Source organism: Stegostoma tigrinum, chromosome 6 (genome assembly GCF_030684315.1).
Source record: "Stegostoma tigrinum isolate sSteTig4 chromosome 6, sSteTig4.hap1, whole genome shotgun sequence".
NCBI lineage: Eukaryota > Metazoa > Chordata > Chondrichthyes > Orectolobiformes > Stegostomatidae > Stegostoma > Stegostoma tigrinum.
Genome location: NC_081359.1, coordinates 45,369,928 through 45,390,494, shown reverse-complemented (window position 1 = coordinate 45,390,494; position 20,567 = coordinate 45,369,928). Strand labels below are relative to the sequence as shown.

Genomic DNA, 20,567 nt, shown 5'->3' with positions numbered 1-20,567 from the left:
GACGAAGCATAGAACATTCCAAAGTATTTTGCTCTGATGTTCTGATGTATGGTCAATTCACTCATACATAGTTGACTCTGGTGTCATGGTCGACAGCTTGTTCAGGATATACAGTAATGAGAACTTCTTTCAGTCATTGACCCAGAGGTGCAAATGGGTTTCAATCTGAACTCACAAGAGAGTTTGTTTCAGAAATAGGAGAGATCCATTTTATGTTCCCTTAAACATTTCAGATGTCACAGTATTCTGCATCCAGTCACTCTTCAAATAGTACAGGCAGGGACGCAGCAGAAAAAGCCATTATCACTGATCACATGTTTTCTAGAAAGCCTTATTTCAAAAACTCCAAAACCAGTGACCTTTGGATGACCTATTTTAAAGAAATTATGACAGCTATCTCTAGAAAACCTAAAATCAATTTCTCCACAATCCTTCAAACCATAAGCCCACTAAGGAGTATTAAGTCTTACAGTAAATATAAGCCTGAATATATAACTTTTAATGTTAAATATGAAGTTTTTGTTATGCTGCAATCTATTTGTGTGATTGTGCCAATGTATTAACCACTGTGATAAGACAAATCTTGTAGCGAATGAACTGTTTTCTCACATTATGCGTGAAATGTTCTAATCGTATATTTCCAGCATGGGCATACTTGCACATCTGCAGATATGCAGATTATAATTTTTAGCTCAACAATTTTAATACACTGAGTGCTTGCAAGCATTCAATATATTAAAATAGTTGAACTAAAATTTATGCATTAGTGTCAGCCTAATGGGGAAACTGAGTAGTGAAAACATTTATGTTGCGTACACTTAAGAGATGGAATTCCCTTCTACTCCATTCACTAAGACCAATAAACACAGAAATGCAAAGAAATGATACAGATTTCATTTGCATAATTTTTCCAATGGAGTTACAGTGGAGGATCAGGAGAAACCCTGGGCAACCTCTAGGTGTATAGGAAGCTTTGCACAGGGAGTCACAAGTGAGATGCCTTGGAAACCTCAAAATTGACTCTGGACCCCGTGAAGTTTCATGGTGCTAGGTCAATGTGAGTAAGGTAAACAGCTGATTACAGAACAGCTGAGTTCTGAGGAAGGGTCACCATCTTGAGCAACACTTGATAGACACAAGGGGAGTGACAAGAGCATAGAATGTAGTCTGGCTGGACACTTCAATGTCCACAACCAAGATTGTCTTCATAACTGCATAACTGTTTTCTCCTCCACAGATGCTGCCAGACCTGCTGAGCTTTTCCAGAAACTTTCCTAGGCTCATAAATAAGTACACTGTGACTCTCTCGTCAGCTCCACATTCCGTACCAGGAGTTTGACACAGGGGTTTGATGGTGGTGTGTGCAGAGGAGTTTGATCAGCATGTTGCCTGAGTTGAAACTATTTGTCTGTGAAGAGAGGCTGGCAACCTGAGGTTGTTTTGTTTAGAGCATAAATGGATGACATGGGGGGCCTGATTAAGGTGTATAGAATTATGAGGGTCATGGGCATGGTGGATAAGAAGCAGTTGTTCTCTTTAATTGAAGGATCAAGAATAATGTGTTATAATTTTAACCGCAGGAGGTTATAAGAGGATTTTAACGAACACCTTTTCACCTGGAAGGTGGTGGTGATCTGGAATGCACTGACTGGGAGGGTAGTAGAGGCAGGAAACCCTACAACCTTAAAAAGAAATACATGGATAGGTACTTCAAATGTCATAACATACAAAACTGTGGGCCTAGTGCTGGAACGTGGGATTAGTGTAGATAGGATGGACAGAAAGGCCTCTTTTGTATTGTGTAATTTGGTGACTTGTTGACTAATGGACTGGCATATCCCCCACTTGACTATTACCTTCAACCAGGGGATCAGTCCTGATTCTACAAACAGTGCACGTGGGCATGCCAGGAGCAATACCAGACATAACAAAACAAAAGACAAGATTGAAGTATTAGCAACAATCTTCAGCCAGTACTGGTGTAACATTGGCATCTACCTGACAATGTGGAAAATTGCTTGGTTGTGTCCTGCACATTAAAAAACAGGACAAATCAAATCCAGTCAGTCACCACCCAATCAGTCTGCTCTTGATCATCAGCAAAGTGACAGAGGGCATCATCAACAGAGCTGTGAATCAGCACTTCCTTAGCAATAACTGCTTGCTGATGCTCAGTTTGGGTTCTGCCAGAGCCACTCAGGTCCTGACCTTCCTGCAGCCTTGGTTCAAATGTGGACAAAAGAGCTGAACTCCACAGGTGAGGTGAGAGTGACTGACATTGATATCAAGGCTGTGTTTGACCAAGTGTCACATCAAAGCTCCCCAGCCATCAGAACTGACTTTTAGAACATAGAACATAGAACATAGAACATAGAACATAGAACAGTACAGCACAGAACAGGCCCTTCAGCCCACAATGTTGTGCCGACCATTGATCCTCATGGATGCACCCTCAAATTTCTGTGACCATATGCATGTCCAGCAGTCTCTTAAATGACCCCAATGACCTTGCTTCCACAACTGCTGCTGGCAACGCATTCCATGCTCTCACAACTCTCTGCGTAAAGAACCTGCCTCTGACATCCCCTCTATACTTTCCACCAACCAGCTTAAAACTATGACCCCTCGTGCTAGCCATTTCTGCCCTGGGAAATAGTCTCTGGCTATCGACTCTATCTATGCCTCTCATTATCTTGTATACCTCAATTAGGTCCCCTCTCCTCCTCCTTTTCTCCAATGAAAAGAGACCGAGCTCAGTCAACCTCTCTTCATAAGATAAGCCCTCCAGTCCAGGCAGCATCCTGGTAAACCTCCTCTGAACCCTCTCCAAAGCATCCACATCTTTCCTATAATAGGGCGCCCAGAACTGGACGCAGTATTCCAAGTGCGGTCTAACCAAAGTTTTATAGAGCTGCAACAAGATCTCACGACTCTTAAACTCAATCCCCCTGTTAATGAAAGCCAAAACACCATATGCTTTCTTAACAACCCTGTCCACTTGGGTGGCCATTTTAAGGGATCTATGTATCTGCACACCAAGATCCCTCTGTTCCTCCACGCTGCCAAGAATCCTATCCTTAATCCTGTACTCAGCTTTCAAATTCGACCTTCCAAAATGCATCACCTCGCATTTATCCAGGTTGAACTCCATCTGCCACCTCTCAGCCCATCTCTGCATCCTGTCAATGTCCCGCTGCAGCCTACAACAGCCCTCTACACTGTCAACGACACCTCCGACCTTTGTGTCGTCTGCAAACTTGCTGACCCATCCTTCAATTCCCTCGTCCAAGTCATTAATAAAAATTACAAACAGTAGAGGCCCAAGGACAGAGCCCTGTGGAACCCCACTCACCACTGACTTCCAGGCAGAATATTTTCCTTCTACTACCACTCGCTGTCTTCTGTTGGCCAGCCAATTCTGTATCCAAGCAGCTAAGTTCCCCTGTATCCCATTCCTCCTGACCTTCTGAATGAGCCTTCCATGGGGAACCTTATCAAATGCCTTACTGAAGTCCATATACACCACATCCACAGCTTGACCCTCATCAACCTTACTAGTCACATCCTCAAAAAACTCGATAAGGTTTGTAAGGCATGACCTACCCCTCACAAAGCCGTGTTGACTGTATTTGATCAAGCCATGCTCTTCCAGATGGTCATAAATCTTATCCCTCAGAATCCTTTCTAACACCTTGCAGACGACAGACGTGAGACTTACCGGTCTATAATTGCCGGGGATTTCCCTATTTCCTTTCTTGAAGAGAGGAATTACATTTGCCTCTCTCCAGTCCTCAGGTACGACTCCAGTGGAGAGCGAGGATGCAAAGATCTTCGCAAGTGGCGAAGCAATTGCATTTCTCGCTTCCCAAAGCAGCCGAGGACAAATCTGATCCGGGCCTGGCGACTTGTCAATCTTAATGTTTGACAAAATTTTCAGTACATCAGCTTCCTCTATCTCTATCCATTCCAGCATGCACACCTGCTCTTCAAAGGTTTCATTCACTACACAGGTCGTTTCTTTCGTAAAGACAGAAGCAAAAAACTCATTTAGGGCTTCCCCTACCTCCTCAGGCTCCACACACAAGTTCCCTATGCTATCCCTGATCGGCCCTACTCTTTCTTTGACCATTCTCTTATTCCTCACGTAAGTGTAAAATGCCTTTGTGTTTTCCCGGATTCCTTCTGCCAAGCCTTTCTCGTGCCCCCTCCTGGCTCTCCTCAGACCATTTTTGAGCTCCTTCCTTGCCTGCATGTAATCCTCTCTAGCTGAACTTGACCCTAGCTTCCTCCACCTTATGTAAGCTACCTTCTTCCTTTTCACTAGAAGCTCCACCGCTCTCGTCATCCAAGGTTCCTTTATCTTACCCCGTCTTGCCTGTCTCAGAGGGACATATTTACTCATCACTCCCAACAACTGTTCCTTAAACCATCTCCACATGTCTATAGTTCCCTTACCATGGAACAACTGCTCCCAGTCCATGCTTCCTAACTCGTGTCTAATCGCATCATAGTTTCCTCTTCCCCAATTAAATATCCTCCCATTCTGCCTAATCCTCTCCTTCTCCATAGCTATGTAGAATGAGAGAGTGTTATGGTCACTATCACCAAAATGCTCTCCCACCACAAGATCTGATACCTGCCCCGGCTCGTTTCCGAGCACCAAGTCTAGAATGGCCTCTCCCCTCGTCGGCCTGTCAACGTACTGCGTTAGGAAACCCTCCTGAACACACCTTACAAAAACAGCTCCATTCAAATCTTCTGCTCGAAGGAGGTTCCAATCAATATTAGGAAAGTTAAAGTCACCCATTACAACAACCCTACTGCGTCCACACTTTTCCAAAATCTGTCGACCTATGCTTTCTACAATCTCCCTGCTGCTATTGGGGGGCCTGTAGTAAACCCCTAACGAGGTGACTACTCCCTTGCTGTTCCTAATTTCCACCCATACTGACTCAGTAGGCAGATCTTCCTCGACAATGGAAGCTTCTGTAGCTGTGATACCCTCTCTGATTAGTAGTGCTACACCCCCTCCTCTTTTTCCCCCCTCCCTATTCTTTTTAAATGTTCTAAACCCTGGAATATCCAGCAACCATTCCAGCCCATGAGAAACCCATGTCTCTGTTATGGCCACAACATCATAGCACCAGGTACTGATCCATGCTCTAAGTTCATCACTTTTATTCCTGATACTCCTTGCATTAAAGCAAACACACTTTAACCGATCCCTTGGTTCCTTCCCAGGAAAATCCTTCCCACTAGCTGGTCTACCTCTTGCTACTGCCTCACCTGCATCAACGCTCACCTCTGGTATACAGCTCAGGTTCCCACCCCCCTGCCATACTAGTTTAAACCCTCTCGAACTACTCGAGCAAACCTTCCACCCAGGACATTGGTCCCCTTCCAGTTCAGATGCAACCCGTCCTTCTTGTACAGGTCCCACCTTCCCCAGAAGGCATCCCAATTATCAACATATCTGAAACCCTCCCTCCTACACCAGCTGCGTAGCCACGTGTTCAGCTGCGCCCGCTCCCTGTTCCTCACCTCGCTATCTCGTGGCACCGGTAGTAAACCAGAGAACACTACTCTGTTCGTCCTGCTCTGCAGCTTCCATCCTAACGCCCTGAAATCACTTTTTATATCCTCAAACCTATTTCTGGCTATATCATTTGTGCCAATATGTAACACGATTTCTGGCTGTTCACCCTCCCCTTTCAGAACTTTATACACCCGATCGGAGACGTCCCGGACCCTGGCACCAGGGAGGCAACATACCTTCCGGGAATCCCGATCTTGCCCACAAAATCTCCTGTCGATTCCCCTAACTATCGAGTCCCCTACCACGAGTACTTTTCTATTCTGCCCCCTTCCCTTCTTTGCCACAGTGTCAGGCTCAGTGCCAGAGAACTGACTACTATGGCTTTCCTCTGGTAGGTCAACCCCCCCAGCAGTATCCAAAACGGTATACTTATTGCTGAGGGGAATGCCCACAGGGGATCTCTGCACTGTCTGTCTGTCCCCTTTCCTCCCCCTAACTGTAACCCATCTATCCTCGTCCTGAGCCTTAGGAGTGACCAACTCCCGATAACTCCTCTCAATTACCCCCTCTGCCTCCCGAATGATCCGTAGTTCATCCAGCTCCAGCTCCATTTCCCTAACACGGTTTTCAAGGAGCTGTAGCTGGGTGCACTTCCCGCAGATGTAGCCAGCGGAGACGTGTGCCACATCTCCCAACTGCCACATTTTGCAGGAGGAGCAAGCAACTGCCCTAGCATCCATACCCCACTTATCTGAACACCCACTCAATACTAAAGCAGAAAGCTCACTTCAAGTAATAATAACAAATTAATAACAAACTTATGTTCAATAGAGAAAGTTTAGAATGAACCTTACCTTATTAACTAGGTTAGAGGAGGGCGGCGGGTGGGAGACACTACAGTTGTAGAGTCTCGGGTTAAGCCGCCTTGCTGATATATATGGTCACTGCTTTCCTTCCCGGCTGCCCCTCTGGTCCTCGTCACTTCCTCTGATGCTCCCGCTCCTTCTCTGAAAGAGGAAAAAAAAACACCGCTGCCCGCTACCGGTAAGTAATTTTAAAAATAAACTGCTTTACCTTAGCTGCAGTCTTCCGGGTCCGTCTTGCCTCCGCTGCTGCTCGCACTCAAAAAGGCCGTTGGCGTCGAAGGGTGAGTATTTATACTCACTGCTTTCCTTCCCGGCTGCCCCTCTGGTCCTCGTCACTTCCTCTGATGCTCCCGCTCCTTCTCTGAAAGAGGAAAAAAAAACACCGCTGCCCGCTACCGGTAAGTAATTTTAAAAATAAACTGCTTTACCTTAGCTGCAGTCTTCCGGGTCCGTCTTGCCTCCGCTGCTGCTCGCACTCAAAAAAAAAAAAAAGTAAAGGTTAGAACTCTACTCACTAGACTTTTGCCTCCTTATTTTTTTTTTGATTTTATACTGTCCTTAATTTCCTTGTTTAGCCATGGCTGATTTATCCCTCTCTTAGAATCTGTCCTCCTTAGTGGGGTGTATTTTTGCTGAATTCCTTCCTTCAATGTCTGCCACTGTTTCCTTACTGTATTTTCTGCTAATTTATCTTTAGCTAACTCTAACCTCATGGCATTGTCATTCCCTTCTATATTTAATTTAAACACAGTTGTTTCCAACCCAAGTTCCTCATACTCAAACAGAATATTAAATTCTAAAATGTAATGAGCACTCCTTCCACTACGTTTGAGATCATTTATTAAACCTGCCTCATTATTCATTACCAGATATTGTAGCTAATTTATTGGAGCTTTTTTGAGGAAGTCTCAGCCAGAGTAGATAGAGGGGAACAAGTAAATATAATATATTTGTGCATCCAGAAGGTATTCGACAAGGCACCTCACAAAAGGTTATGCCACAAGATAAGAGCCAGTGGTATTGGACATGTATTATCTTAGATAGAAAATTGGTTGATGGGCGGCATAAATGAATCAGAATAAAATGGTTTTTTACTGGGCTGGCAACCCCAGACCAGTGGGGATCCTCAGTGCTGAGACTGCAAATATTTACAATATATATCAATAACTTAAAAAGACAGAATTGTACACTATAGAAGAGCCCTTTCAGCCCATCGACTCTGTACTGCCACAAACATATTACCACATATGCTAATCTCACTTTCCAACAGCAGGCCAATCGTCTTGAATGTACTTTTTAAAGGATATGAGGTTTCCTGCTTCAATTACTCTCTCAGGCAGTGCATTCCAGACCCTCACCCTCTGGCTGAAAACTTCATTTTCTCAAACTCCCTCTAATCCTCCTGCTTTGAATCCTCACTTTAAAATTATTCCCCTGGTTATTGACCTTATTGACTTGAAGCAAAGAAGAAAAATCCATTGTAACCAAGTTTGCAGATGACACAAGGATAGATGAAAAGGCAAGTTGCAATGGGCAACAAACAGGTTAACAAAGATAGTGATAGGTTAAGTGAATGGGTGAGAAATTGAAAAATAGAGTATAATATGGAAAAATATGAAGTTGTTCATTGGAAGAGGAAACAAACTAACAGAGAACTGTTTATATGGAAGAGATCTACAAAAATCTGCAACAGAAATGACTTGAGGGTACATGTGCACAAAACACAGAAAGCCAACAGATGGGTGCAGTAGGTAATCAAAACCATGAACATAATCTTGGCTCTGTATTTCAAGACAATTGATTATGTGAGGAGTGAAGTCTTGCCACTGTACGAGGTGCTGGGGAGACCAAATCTGGAATACTGTGAGTTTTTGTCCCCTTATTTAGGAAAGATATAATTTCATTGGAGACAGTTTGGAGAAAGTTCACTAGGATGATCCCTAGAATTGAGGGATTGTTTTATGAGTAAAGGTTAGAACTCTACTCACTAGAGTTTTGAAGATTGAGAGGTGATCTCATTAAAGAATTTATGATTATTAAGGGGCTTGACAGGGTAAATGCTAAGAAGATGTTTCCCTCTTATGGGAGAGCTGAGGACTAAGCACATTGCTTCAGAATAAGCGGGTACAAATTTAAGATAGATCAGGAGGAATTTCGTCTCTAAGAGAGTTGTGAGTCCTTTGGAACTCCTTGCCACAGAGCGCTCTGGGGAAAAGTCCTTGTGTATATTTAAGGCTGATATACATAAATTCTTGATCAGTGGGGAATCAAGTGTTGGGGGAAAAAGCAGGAAAGTGGGTGTGAGGAATGTCCGGCCAGCCTTGATCCTATTGAATGCTGGAGCTGTTCAAGAAGCCTACTCCTGTTCCTAATTCTTATGGTCTTACAGTCTCAATCTTAGGTGGGTTCAAATCATAAAACTTCATAAGAATATAAGAGCTAAGGGCAAGAGTGGGCAATTTGAACCCTCAAACCTGTTCCATCAATTAACGTGATCATGGCCGATCTCACTTCAGCCTCAACTCTGTTTTCCTGCCCACTCTCCATAACCCTTCAACCCATTAAAAAAATTAGTTTGGATAACCCAGTTAGAATCAATGTGATTTCAGGTGGAGTCAGAGACAGTCACTAAGGAAGATGTGCCTGTAAAAATGGGTTTTAGAAAATACTTTATCTATCACTGGAAGGCATTTTGAAAGCAATGAAGTGAACAAGCCAAAAGATCCAGTTGATGAGAAGAGCACAACTTCTTCAAGGTGGGCATAATTGAAAGAGAATTGAAAGGCTGAGTAGAGCAGGCTAGAGGCATGCAGCAGAACGGCTGAGAGGTGGATCTGGCTGGGGGCGTGGAACAGAGCGGCTAAGAGTCGGAACTGAGTGGAGTGGAGTGGGCCGGAGGCCTGAAACAGCAGAACAGCCGAGAACCAAAACAAAGTGGGCTGGATGTATGAGGTGCTGCAGAACATCTGAAAACTGGAGCGGAGCAGGCTGGAAGCATGGAGTGAAGCAGGAATGGTTGTTGTGTGAGGGACCATTGCAGGCAATCAGTGGCTGTTCAGATCACATGTGGAAGTCCCTGTACTGATCTACAGAAATCTTTATCCCTTTAGCTGTGTAAAATAACTGCAAAGTGGCCAGAATCCTGTCACCAACTCACCCATTAAAAAAATTAGTTTGGATAACCCAGTTAGAATCAATGTGATTTTGGGTGGAGTCAGAGACAGTCACTAAGGAAGATGTGCCTGTAAAAATGGGTTTTAGAAAATACTTTATCTATCACTGGAACTCACCCTTTATTTACTTGTGCACAGTACACTGGCTGTGGCCAACCAGCTAAGACTCGGTTGCCTAAACTGGGGAGATTCTGAATTCCTTGTTAATACTCTTTTTGCAAAATTCACTTAAGTTGCAGTGTCGCAGACAAAACACATAACATCAGTCACAATACATCAAAAACAAGTCACCAAAAAAGAGACGTTCAGATAGAACATCCTACAGAAAAACATCTCACCTTAAACAATAAATTCAAAGTCCACGTAAGGTTACAGTGTCTCAAAAATGACACATGGCAAGGTCACCACATAATTGGGGTGGCACAGTGGCTCAATGATTAGCATTGCTGCCTGCCAGTGCCTGGAACTTGAGTTTGTTTCTATTTTCAGGTGACTGTCTGTATGGAGTTTGCAGATTCTCCCCGTGTCTGCATGGGTTTCCTCTGGGTGCTTTGGTTTCCTCCCACAGTCCAAAGATGTGCAGGCTAGGTGGATTGGCCATGCTAAATTGTCCATAGTGTTTCGGGATGTGTAGATGAGGTGAGCTATAGGGGGAATGGGTCTGGCAGCATGTGTTGAGGGCTGGTATGTACCTATTGGGCCAAAGGGCCTGGTTTCACACAGAAGGGATTCTATAAATAAAGACAATTTGCCAAAGGACAGAGATGTTGATGTAAAAATTGTGCGGAAACACATATCAGTCAAAAGAATAGTCCAAAATATCGCAGAGAGACATACATTCTGCAGTAACAAGGAGAGCTTGGAACGAGCTTACATTAAAGAGAAAGGTAGGGATCAAATCAAAATAGAATTGGAGAGGATCCCCTGTTTATGTTTTTTTTTATTATTCCCTCACATGACTGTCATACAGCAGTAGTGCTTATTTTCCCCAGCATCCTAATGTGTGTGCTGGCGTGAGACACAGTAAAAAACACCAGGTGTGCAAATAACTTTATTAACATACCACCACCAGAAAAGCACCCATGTGGCCAGGGAACCAGTAACAAGCAAAGCTTGGAACGGGCAATGCTTACATGGAAAAAGTGAAGGGGTGGGTAGTGCAAAAATCAAAATAGAGTTGGAGGGGGATTCCCTGTGTTTTTTTACAGAGGCTGGTGTCCTGTCACCAAGACCCCCTTTATTTACTAGTGCACAGCACACTGAATATGACCAGCCAGCTTAGAGTCAGTCCTTAACTGAGGAGATTCTAATCTGATGGTAATATATTTTTCCCCTGAACCCTGTTTACATATTTTTTCTTTTTATTTTTCTTAAACATACCACTAACACGGAACAAAAAAGATCCACGTGATAAAAGCATCGGTGTCAGGCAGAGCCCCTAGGGAAAATGCCTATGTGAGAAAAAGTGAGGGGGAGAAGAGGGATCAAATCAAAATAGAGTTGGAAGGGATCCCCTGCTTATATTTTTAATTTTTTTGTGAGCAGGAAAAACCATCAGGAAAAAACACTTTAACGGCAGACCGTTGTTTTAGTGTGTTGGTGGAAACACCAGGATACTAAAACAACAGCTAATGAAGTTAAAAGTCCCGATACAGACAACAAGCAAAACGAACGTCATCTGCAAAATACCTTGCAAGAACTGTGACAAACACTACATTGGACAAACAAGCAGAAAGCTAGCCACCAGGATACATGAACATCAACTAGCCACAAAACGACATGACCCACTATCACTAGTATCCTTACATACAGATAAGGAAGGACACCACTTTGATTGGGACAACACATCCATCCTAGGACAAGCCAAACAGAGACACGCATGAGAATTCCGAGAAGCATGGCATTCCAACCAGAACTCCATCAACAAACACATTGATTTGGAGCCAATCTACCATCCTCTGAGAAAAAGAACAGGAAATGACATCACCAACCCAAGGAAACCTAAACAGATAAACAGAAAGCGGGACATAACACTTTCGCTTCACCGGAGGCTCACTGATGATGTTACCTAGAATGGTGACGGATTGTCTGGGGAAAAAAACCTTCCAGCTCAGTGAACCAGCTGACATCCGGAACAAAATGAAGACCCACTCTTTTGTGGACCGAGAAGAGGAGAGCGCGGCTGTGTTGGAGGTGGAAGGAAGACGTCAGGTTGGCTGTGCACCCTTGCAACCGGTGGATCTTAATGCTGGCTTCAGCCTAACGCTGGTTCAGGGGATCAACCAACGTGCAACGATGGCTGCGGCGAGTGCTCGTGCCCGGGGTCAGGGGGTCCGGAACACCATCTGTATTTCCATGAAGAAGGTGGATGACAGTGCATCTGTGGACCGCACCTTCTTCGTGAAGAGTGTCCTGTTGGACGGTTGTGGGTTCACTGCTGCGGACATTTACTGCCTGCAGGATTTCCCTGGAGGAGGTTTTTATGATGTAACCTTCAGGAGTGCCGAGCTTTGCGAGCGCTTCCTGGAGGTTTTGAAGGAGAAAGGCGGTGAGGGCCCCCTCTCTGTACTGACCGCTGTCCTGCTGTTCGTGATGCCAGTGCAGAGGAGCCGTAAGGTGACTGTACACATGTACAATCCGCGTGTGCCAGCAGGTGATGTCCTGATCTTCCTCGGAAGGTACATGAAGGTGGAAGGGGACCTAACCAACATCATAGACCCCTTCGGGATCTGGACCAGTAAGAGGCAGGTCAGGGTGATGCTGAGGATGGGCTCGGACGGGAACATCGTACACCCACCGTCCAGCTTCGCGATCGGTGGGAGCAAGGGCTACCTGACCTATGCAGGGCAACCTAAAGTCTGCCATGCCTGTGGTAGGTCAGGTCACATGGCGGCCGACTGCAAAGCCACCATCTGCAGGAATTGCAGGGAGGAGGGACACTTTGCAAAGGATTGCCCAAAAGAAAAAAGCTGCAACCTTTGCGGGGAAGCGGGCCACCTTTATGGGGCATGCCGGCAGCGGGGGACCACCGACGCCCAGGTCGCCGGCAGGGGCAATGCGGGGCAAGCCCCCCCGGAGGAGAGGGAGGCACCAGGGCCCTGCAATGACCCCCCTAATGTGCAGGAGGGCCAGGTCGTGCAGGAGGGCCCAGCCCCACAGGATGGACCTGAGGCCAGCAAAGCACCCCTGCAGGCTCTGCTCCCCTCCCCCCCGCCACGTCCCCGGCCTCCCCAACAACCCGGAGTCGATGGAGGAGGCGACAGGTGACCCAGGGGAGTGGACGACGGTCCAGAAAGTGAGGAGGAAGGCACGCCGGCAGGCCCAGGCACCGCAACCATTAGGCGGGAAGAGGCAGCTACAGTGGGGCTATAGGAGCTCCTCTGACAAGGGAGATTTGGAGGAGGCCTGTCCAAAGCAGAAGCTAAAGATCTCAAGAGAGAAGGAAAGCAGCACCCTGCTTCCAGGTGACGGGAGGCGTCCTGAGGCTCCCTCTGACACCCAGCCACGCACCGCTGGGGCCCTGGAGGGCCCTCCAGAACTTTCAGGCGGGAAGGAGGAAACAGCGTGTCCCCAGCCTGACCCAAGGCCAGACTCTCCTGCCTCCGTACCACCGATGAGGGGATGCCACCCGGAAGGCAGCACAGACAGTTTACTGAGCCCGGAGACCATCCAGTAGTTAGCCCAGGCAATGGGCATGAAGGGTCAAATGGAGGGCCTGGACCTTGGACTTGGGGAGGGTACTGTGGTCACTGCCCACAATGGGGGTACAAGTTGCGAGCATTAATGTTCGCAGCGTCAAGTCCACCGCAAGATGTCTGTCCACGTTGGCCTACCTGACCACCATCAAGGCAGACCTCCTGTTTCTGGGAAATGGTCGGGCGCCTGGACCTGTGGGCCTTCGATCTGGTCGGGGGCTAAGGACTGTCGTTCCTCGGGCCTGGCTATTCTGTTGTGGGGGCGCAACTTCACCATCTCTCAAGTTCAGGAGGTGGTCGGGGGGGCGCCTCCTAGTTGCTGATGTCACCTACAGGAATGCTCCCCTGAGGCTGATCAACGTGTACACCCCAGCGGTACGGAGTGAGCAGTTGGCCGACCTGCAGCGGCTTCCACCCCTGCTGGATACGTCCAGGCCGGCCATCCTAGGCGGAGACTTCAACTGCATCATCGATGCAGATGGAAGATCCGGCGTGAGGACAGCGGGTGGGGGGAGTCAACTGGACGTCACGTCCAGATTCCTGATGGGCACGGTGAAGGAGGCCAAGCTGCTTGACGTCTTCAGCACCCCTGCAGATGGAGCGCAGCGGAGATACACCTGTTCGTGGCCAGACGGGTCTATCCACTCAAGGATAGACTTCCTGTTTGTGTCACAGATGTTCTCGGTCATGTCCACTGGCGTTGGGCCGATGTTCTTCTCTGACCACTGCCTCCGGCTGGCCAAATGTCACTTACAGGACGACCAGCAGGCCGGCAAGGGGACGTGGAAGCTCAACACGACTCTGTTGATCCCAGAGAACGTCAAGGAGCTTAAGAGGGAGTACGCCGGTTGGAGAACTGTGAAACCCCTCTTTGAGTCTCCGGGCGACTGGTGGGAGACGGTGAAGGAGAACATCAAGAGGTACCTTGTCCTCAAGCGTGTTCGGAAGGCGAGAGAGAGGCGAGGAAACCTGTCGTGACTACAGAAAAGGGTGCAGAACCTGCTCCTTCTGCAGTTGATGGGGGTCGATGTCACGGAGGACCTCCGCGAGGTGAGGAGCCAGCAAGCCTCGCTCTTCACTGCGGAGGCATCCAGGATAATCTCCCGGTCCAGGCCCGCTCCGTGGAGCAGGACAAGACATGCTCGCGTTTCTTCTTTCAGAAGGTGCACAAAGAGAGCTCTGTGCTTAGCCGGCTGAAGAAGGACGACGGCTCGGTGACGTCGTCTCGGCCCGACATTTTGAGGATCAGCAGATCCTTCTATGCTGGACTGTACGACACGAAGCCCATGGACAGCAGGGCCTCCCAGTCGTTCCTATCATCTATCACGGAGGTCTTAGACGACGGCACGAGGGAGTGGCTGGACCGGCCGATATCCCTGGACGAGCTGACCAGAGCCCTGAAGTCCTTGGAGAGGAATAAGACTCTTGGGAGCGACAGCTTACCGGTCGAGCTGTATTCCGCTCTGTGGGACCTGGTCCGCCAGGACCTGCTGGAGGTGTACGATAGTTCGCTTCAGGCAGGGGAAATGTGCAAGTCCATGAGGAAGGGCATCATCACCCTCATTTACAAGAGGAAGGGGGAGAAGGAAGAAATTAGGAATTGGCGCCCCATTTCACTATTGAACGTGGACTACAAAATCCTGGCCAAGGTCATAGCCAACCGGGTCAGGTCTGTCCTGGAGTTGGTGATTCACCCTGACCAAACCTGTGCTGTGCCGGGCAGGAAGATCGCTGAGAGTCTCGCGCTCATCAGGGATATGATTGCCTACGTTCAGGACAGGCGGGTGGACACCTGCCTCATCAGCCTGGACCACGAGAAGGCCTTCGACAGGGTCTCTCACGCTTACGTGAGGGACGGCCTCTCCAAATTGGGGTTCGGGGAGGGCATCCGCAATTGGATCTGGCTGCTCTACACCAACATCGTTAGCGCAGTCTCGATCAACAGGTGGGAACGGACAGTTTGCCCGTCAGATCTGGAGTCATGCAGGGCTGCCCGCGCTCTCCTGCCTTGTTCGTGTGCTGTGTGGAGCCCTTCGCCGCATCCATCAGGAAGGACATGAGCCTGAAGGGTGTGACTATCCCAGGCAGCGGAGGCCTTCAGGTCAAGACCTCCCTGTACATGGACGATGTCGCCATCTACTGCACCGATCATTGGTCGGTGAGTAGGCTGTTGGACATCTGCGGCCAGTTTGAACTGGCCTTGGGTGCCAAAGTCAATAGGGGTAAGAGCGAGGCCATGTTCTTCGGGAACTGGGACGACCACTCCTTCATCCCCTTCACCGTCAGGACAGACTACCTGAAGGCGCTGGGTGTTCGGTTCTGTGGAGCTGGGGCATGCACTAAGACTTGGGAGGAGCGTATCACTAAACTGAAGCAGACGCTGGGCAGGTGGAAGCTCTGGTCCCTCTCCATCGCGGGTAAGAACTTGGTTGTCAGGTGCAAGGGGCTTTCGGCACTGTTGTATGTGGCGCAGGCCTGGCCTATTCCCTGGACCTGCGCCGCTGCGGTCACCCGGGCCATCTTCCACTTCATTTGCGGGTCAAGGATGGACCGGGTCCGCAGGGACACCATGTACAAAGACCTGGAAAATGGGGGAAAGGGAGTACCGAACGCCACCCTTGCCCTGATGGCTACCTTTGTGAGCAGCTGCATCAAGCTGTGTGTAGATCCTCAGTACGCGAACACCAAGTGTCACTACTTACTGAGGTTCTGCCTGTTCCCGGTGTTGCGAAGGATGGGCCTGACCTCGTTGCAGCGGAACGCTCCGAGTAGTTGGACCGTCCTGTACCACCTGTCCTTCCAAGAGAAATCTTTGAAGGGAAACACCTTTGACCACAAGGCTGTCAGGCAGTGGTCAGCACGTAGTATCCTCGAGACCCTTCGGGGAAAAGGAGAGGGTGGATCCCGTCATGTGGTTCCCCACGCAGACTGCCAAAGTTGTTTGGCAGAATGCCTCATCGCCAGAACTTTCAAACAAGCACAAGGACATTGCTTGGCTGGCGGTGAGAGTGGCTCTGCCCGTGAGATCCTTTATGCATGCCCGGAATCTCTGCGCTACCGCACGCTGCCCTCGAGGCGGCTGCAGGAGGGAGGAGACCGTCGATCACCTACTTCTGGAGTGTGCCTCTGCGTAGGAGGTCTGGAGGGGGATGCAGTGGTATTTGTCGAGGTTCGTCCCGAGCAGCTCTGTGACGCAGGACTCTGTGCTCTACGGGCTGTTTCCTGGGACGCACACCGAGACCAACATCAACTGCGCCTGGAGGACCATCAATGTGGTGAAAGATGCTCTTTGGTCTGCCCGCAACTTGCTGGTCTGCCAGCTGAAAGAACTGACCCCGACCGAGTGTTGCAGACTGGCACACTCCAAGGTCCAGGACTACATGCTGAGGGATACGCTAAAGCTTGGGGCAGCTGCCGCCAAGGCGCGGTGGGGAAAGACCACCGTATGAAAGCCCTCATCCAGAATAGAAAAAAAGTCCCTATCTGGTAACTGGGCCCAGCTGGCGCCTTCCCCAACTGGTCAGGGGGCCAATGGGGACTGTGCAGGGAGATGACTGCCGGGTTATTTTCTGTGCTTTTTTTTCTTTTAGTTGGTGTACGTACCCCCCGGGTAACCCGGAGCGGCTTGCATGACTGGGTAGGTGTATAAATATGTTTTATTTTTTGTACATCTTATGAATAAAGTATATTTTTTCAAATAAAAATAAGGTGATGAAACGTCTGAAAACTAACCTTCCAGCTCAGCGAGCAAACTCACATCCAGAGTATCTGAGGAATTGCGAGCACTTCTGACATTATGATGGAAGGAAGGCCATTGAAGAAGCCGCTGAAGATGGATGGGCCAAGGATATTACCCTTAGGAATACATGCAGAGACATCTTGCAACTGAGATAAATAACCTCCAATAACCACAACCATCTTCCTTTGTGCCAGCCAACCAGCTGAGAGGTTTCTACTGACTCCGAATGATTCCAGTTTTGCTTGTGCCACTTGATGCCACACTCACCTAAAATACATGCCCTTGATGTCACAGGTCGTCACTGTCACCTCACTTCTACAATTCAGCTATTTTTTCTTTGTTTAAGCCAAGGCTGTAATGAGGCCTGTAGCTGAGAGGCCCTGGAGGAACCTGTTCTGGGTGTCAGTATGCAGGTGCTGTTTGGTAGCACTGTTGATGACTTCTATCACTTTACTTTTGATGGAAATCGAGCAGCAATTGGCCATGGTGGATTTGTCCAAGACATACCTGGGCAATTTTCCATACTATCATGTAGTTGCCAGTGTCGTAGCATAAGCCTTCAGTACTATTGCCAGGGCCCAAAGCCTTTACAGTATCAGTGCCTCCAACTATTTCCAAGAAGAAGGTAGACATAGCATTTGTGGCTAAAGGGCTAAAGGTACATGGGGAGGACAGGATTAGAGTGTTGAGTTTGATGATTATCCATGATCATGATGAATGGCAAAACAGGCTCAAGGGGCCAAATGTCCACATACTGTTCCTATCTTCTTTGTTTCTTGATATCACATGGAGTGAATTGAATTGTCCAAAGACTAGCACATGCGATGCTGGAGGATGTCAAGATGAATCATCCGCTTAGCATTTCTGGCTGAAGATTGTTGCGAATGCTTCAGTCTTTTCAGTTGTATTGATGCACTCGAGTCTCCCATTATTGAGGATAGGGATATTTGTGCAGCCTGCACCACCACTGAGTTGTTTAATTGTTCACCACCATTCATAGTTGGATGTGACAGGACTGCAGAGCGTAGATCTGATCTGTTGGTTGTCAATCGCTTAACCCTTACAAAATATAGTTGCTTATACCTTTTTGTCTGCAAATAGTCTTGTTTTGTAGTTTCACCAAGTTGACACTTGGTGTTGTTTCTGGCATGCCCTCCTGCACTCCTCCTTGAATCAGGATTGATCCCCTGGTTTGATGGTGGTGGCAGAGTTTTTATTTATAGTCATTCATATGATGTCAGAGTTACTGAAAAAAACCACTACACCACTACCACCTGAACAACATGACACAGGGCCTCCATGTTCTTATACTGTCATGGTTGTGTGTGCCCGAATTTCCAGCACATCTTGTGTAAATTCAGTGTTACCAATTCTTTCCGGAATTAGTCGACATTACTACTACCAAGTGGGATAGGATGCCAAGGAGAAGTCTCAAGGGAGATTAAGTGCATGTTTGAGATCTGTGGTCACATGCAATGCACAGTTTACAATACATTGCCAGAGTGTGGAATAGGTGTGAAGTGGCATTTGAGGAGGGGCATAAGACCTGAACGTGTCATTATCCTGGATGTTGTCAGCAATGATGGTTACATTATCCTTCCTCAAAGCTCATCTAATAATTTTCCTTTTATTCATTCATGGGATGTGGGCACTGCTAGCTGGGTAAGCATTTATTGCTCATCCCTATTTGTTCTTAAGAAGATAATGGTGAACTGCCTTCTTAAACCACCACAATCCATGTGCTATAGATCAGCCCATTATGGACAGAATTCCAGGATTTTGACCTAGCAATACTAACGGAATGGTGAGATGTTTCCAAGTAAGGATGATGAATGACTTGGTGGGAATATGTATCTGCTGGTAGCCCAATGTATCTGCTGTCCTCATCCCTTCATATGATAAAGGTAGTGGGCTTAGAAAGTGCTGTTTGAGGAGACTTGGTGAATTTCTGCAATGAATCTTGTAGATGGCATACCTTGTTGCTACTGAACGTTGGTGATAGAGGGAGTGATATCTTATTGATACATTTAAGGGGGTGCTGAGCAACGAATTGAGGGAAAAGGTTACAGTAATAGACTTATTTGTGAGCAGATGGGAGGAGGCCATTAGAGTACTTAAAATGCCAGGTCACAGTAAGTGTGGGTAAATGAAATGACTGTAGTCCACTGTTTGTTGGTCAGCATAAACACGGTGGGCAGAAGGGCTTGTTTCAATGTTGTATGACTCTATGACTCTGGATGACTCTATGAAGCTGTGTTGAAGAGTAATCATGAGCACAGACTTGTTGTGCTGACTGCCCTATTTCGAAGAAACCGTTTACAGTAGTCCCAGGACTTGGCTCAGACTCATTGATTGAAATTGAATTTTTGCTTTAATGAATAATTAGCCATGATCTAACTGAATGGTGGAAGAGGCTTGAAATGATTAATAGCCTCCTTTTGTTTCCATGTTCTGATGCAATCCTGCTCTGGTAAGTATGGAAGGGTCATGACCCACTGAGGACGAGGCCCCACCAATATAGAAACCTTGGGAAGATTAACGGGAAACCAGCTGAGTCATTACTTGGTGATAAGTGGATCATGAGGGTGAAATTTATGTTACGATCTAACACAAGTGTTCAACAGTTGGATAAGAATACAGAATGAGAGATTGATTAAAAGATTCACCTAAGACCGTAATTATATTAGTGAAGGCAATTATAGTCTGATTCTAAATTAAATGTTTAATATAAGGAGTGTAAGTGGGAATGTGTTTAGAAGTGTGAAGTTTGCATTTGAAGGTTCTGTATTGCTCATTCAAATGGATTTTGCCTGAAAATTGTTGGTGATGAATTAAAATACAAAACAGACAATTTCAATTCTAGTAAAACGATTTTCTAGTGAATGTAGACAATGACTGTGTTTTGTATTTTAATTCATCACCAATAATTTTCAGGCAAAATCCATTTGAATGAGCAATATTGTTGGGACATTGGGGAGAAAAGCCACTTAACTCTGCACATCAGGAAAGCAGATGGATCTGAAAACACCTTAAAGACTGGATAGGCTGGAACCTCCTTCACCAGAGAGTAGGAAGTTGAGGGATTACCCTTATGGAGGTTAAAAAATTATGGGGGGCTTGATAAAGTGAATAGCAAGGATCGTTTCCCTAGGGTGGGGGAATTTGCAACCATGGAGCATATTTTTTAGGTCGGAGGAGAAAGATTTAAAAAGGACACAAGGGACAACTTTTTTACACTACGAGTGGTTAAAATGTAGAGTGAACTGCCAGAGGAAATCGTGGATGCACATAGAGTTGCAACATTTAAACTACATTTGGATGAGGACACGAATTGGAAAGGTTTGGAGAGATATAAACCAAATGCAGGCAAGTTGGATGATTTTGGTTTGGGAGCATGGTTTGTGTGGGCTAGTTGGACCGAAGTGTCTGTTTCCATGCTGTATGATTATGTGACTCGCCTGTATAAGCATGATACAAAATAAAGGAGCAGTTATTTCATGACTGTTGTGAAATATAAATTATGTGGGTGCATGGTATGGAAGTAATACACTCACTCAT

At 47.0% G+C, this 20,567-nt stretch overlaps 1 protein-coding gene across 1 annotated transcript in view; it reads left to right on the top strand.

Moving 5' to 3' along the window:
• LOC125453611 (transcription factor SOX-21-like) overlaps positions 1 to 20,567 on the top strand; it is a 289,360-nt gene that overhangs the window by 99,171 nt on the left and 169,622 nt on the right. The window lies entirely within an intron of this gene.